The following is a 3,303-nucleotide window of genomic DNA, read 5'->3' on the forward strand; positions in this document are numbered from 1 at the left end:
ATATATGTCTAGGCAAGGTTTATCTGAGAATGTTTGGTCTTTGCCCAAGCTTTATCTACATGGCACATGGTAATTAAAAGTACCAGGCTGGTGGAACGTTCTTGGATGTTTAACAGTCATACTTTGAGGCCTATACTAATTTGGTCAGAGGGACATAAAGGACGGTTTTTGCTCCTTGCCCTCCTAGGTCAACTAAGTTCCAGGGGACTATGAGCATCTCTCAAAATGCCCTGTAACTGTGGTGAGTCACCTTCCTCTTGATCAAGGAGGCCATGGAGACCCCACTTGATAGATTTGAACCAGTGTCCAGTCTACAAAGAGGAGGGTCAACAGAGAGGAAACATTTCCTCCATGCTTCCAAGTGAAGCCAGCCATGATCAAGCAGGACCTTTGACTTATCTTCACTAGACGGAACTGGTAAAAGAATGGAGCCAGGGGCTCCTCCCAAGCCCATGTGACCCCCGAGGAACAGATCCTTAAATGACCTTAAGAGTAAAAATAAATTGGTTTATCTGGGCCAACTGTAGGGTCTTAAACAACCAAAAGGAAAGTATAACCAAAGATTAAAAGGGGTCAATATAAATTTTTTAAGAGTCCATATGTATAGCTCTACATAACCAGAAACGATGCCAGACAGGAGATACCTTCCTTTGAGTTGTTGGCCAGGGCAGCCCAAAAGGCTCCCAGACAGTAGCCCAGCATAGAACTGGGAAAATGAACAGCAGACCCCAATCTTATTTAAGGAATAGACAACTGATTGCTGCTAGATGAAGAGCAGCTGATCTTCCTAAAACAAGGAGCTCTAGATAGGCTGACTAGGTTCAGCAGATGGGCAAGCACTGGGGAATGGCTGGGGGCACCAACAACACAGTGGACAGTAACAGTGATGACAGAGTACATGGGCTCCAGTGCAGGGGTGGGGGGAGGCTATGGGAAGGTGCCATTTGGCAAGTGGGTATATAGATGAATAAAATTGTTTGGGATGCTCTGTATGATATATACACACAAAAAAAATCAACAAATAAAAAACGAGTTATATTTGAGGAGGAAGCATAAAACTTCACTTCATGTTAATTAGTAGAGGTGATAAACATTATCATTGAAATCTAGCTGATGACTTTATATACATACTCAGGTGCCAAAGATCCAAGTGTAACCAACTGTGACTAGTAATAATCAGATACATAGAGATTAGAGATGCATGTGCAAACATCTAAGTGATAGTAGCATTACAAATGAGTCTTTCTGTAGGAAACAGTACATTTTAAAATGAAATAGAGATCTTTTTTAAAGGTTAAAAGCTCATTCAATTTTATGTCTTATAGGGTTTATACTGAGTTCAATATTGTATAACTGTATTAATTCAACTGTGAACCTAAAAATTTATAGCCACTTTTGAAAGAGATGTATCTTTGCTCTGGAAATTGTTACTGAATATGTTTAAAAATGTATTTGTTTTAATTTTTTATTCTATTTTTTATGTGTATGAATGTATTGCTTGCATGTAGGTCGGTGCATCAGTGTCATCCAAAGTCTTTGGAGGTCAGAAGAAGGCATTGAATTCCCTGGAGCTGGAGTTATGGATGGTTGTTAGTCACCATGTGGGTGCTGGGAATCAAACCCGGGTCCTCTGCAAGAGCAGCCAGTGCTCTTAACCCCTTATTTTTATTTTATGGGTATGAGTATTTTGCCTGCCATGTAAGTGCATCATGTGTGTTCAGTGCCCAAGGAGTCCAGAAGAGGGCATCAGATCCTCTGGAACTGGAGTTATAAATGGTTGTTAGCCATTGTGTGGATGCTGGGAATCAAACCCGGGTCCCCTGCAAGAGGAGCCAGTGCTCTTAACTGCTGAGTCATCTCTCCAGCCCCAACAAATGTGATTTTTTGCTGTTGTATAATAAAATATGCTGGGACCAGTGAGATGCCTCAGCAAGTAAAGGCACTTGGCACCAAGCCTGATGGCCTGAGTTTGATCCCCGAGACCCATATGATGAAAGGAGAGAACCAACTACTGCATGTTGTCCTGTGACCTCTACATGAGTTCAGTGTGCACACATGCACATACACACAGCAAATAAATAATGTAAAAAGCATAAATAAAATATGGCAATATTTGAAACATCTACATAATTCATTCAACCAATTTTGTTTCAAGTGACAAAGGCATAACATTACAACATATACACATGAATAAAATGATCCGTTTAAAGTGCAGTGGTGGCACACCCCTTTAATCCCAGCACTCAGAAAGCAGAGGCAGGTGGATCTCTGTTAGTTCCAGGCCAGCTTGGTCTCATAGTGAGTTCTAAGTCATCTTAGGTTACCGGAAGACCCTGTCTCCAAAAGGAGAGAGAGAGAGAAAGAGAGAGCAAAGTGGTATACATCTATATTCAGGAAGCTGAGGCAAGAGGATCACTTAAGAAGAGAAATTTGGGGCCAGCCTGGGCAACATAGTGAAACTCTCTCCATCTAAAAAAAGAAATGTTCAAGATAGACCAATGGATATTTATTGTTGTTGTTTGTTTTCGGTTTAAAGTTGTTTTGTTCCTTTATTTTATTTTTGTTTTGGTGTGTGTGTGTGTGTGTGTGTGTGTGTGTGTGTGTTGGTCTTTTTGAGACAGGGTCTCCCTGTAGCCCCTGGAACTTGCTATGTAGACCAAGCTGTCCTCAATTTCACAGAGACCTGCCTGCCTCTGTCTCCTGAGTGCTGGGATCAAAGGCCTGAAAGTAGTGGTCCAGGCCTATATTCCAGTACTGGAGAAGCAGAGGCAGAAAGATGGCAAAAAGTTCAAGAGCAACTTGGTCTACATAGTGAGATCTTATCTCAAAAAACAACTACAAAATCTTGTAAATTTTTGTTATTTATTTATTGTTCTTTTTGACTTTTTTAAACACAAGTTATTTCTTTCTCTCTCTCTTTCTCTAAGGGTGAGAGTGAAAGCAATCCTCCACTCTCACAAATTATGCAGTCAGGTTTCCCACATTTGGGGAAGTTGCAGAGGTCAGCACATCTGGAGTGCAAAGGATAAGGTTCACCCCGGGAAAACTACCTTCACGATCATGGTATCTCCCCTGCCAGGTAAGTATTCGAAACAAGGACTTGTGGTGTAGCCCAGGCTGGCCTGAAATTCATTGTCTTTCTGCCTTAGCATCCCAAATCCCGGGATTGTGTGCTTGCACGCTTTTGTTGTTGTTGTTTTGTTTTAGTCGTTTGAGACAGGGTTTTCCTGTAGCCCCAGCAGGCCTGGAGTTCTCTGTGTAGACCAGGCTGACCTCAAACTCACATGTCTGGCATGCTTGCAC

General features: G+C 41.8%; 1 non-coding gene across 1 annotated transcript; it reads right to left on the reverse strand.

Moving 5' to 3' along the window:
- Positions 1-2,923: 2,923 nt before the first annotated feature.
- On the reverse strand, positions 2,924-3,087 carry LOC115070959. Its single transcript, XR_003850066.1, has one exon. It is a non-coding gene; the product is annotated as a U1 spliceosomal RNA (small nuclear RNA).
- Positions 3,088-3,303: the final 216 nt, after the last annotated feature.

This window comes from Nannospalax galili, unplaced genomic scaffold, assembly GCF_000622305.1.
Source record: "Nannospalax galili isolate Female #2095 unplaced genomic scaffold, S.galili_v1.0 scaffold54, whole genome shotgun sequence".
In the NCBI taxonomy this organism is placed as follows: domain Eukaryota; kingdom Metazoa; phylum Chordata; class Mammalia; order Rodentia; family Spalacidae; genus Nannospalax; species Nannospalax galili.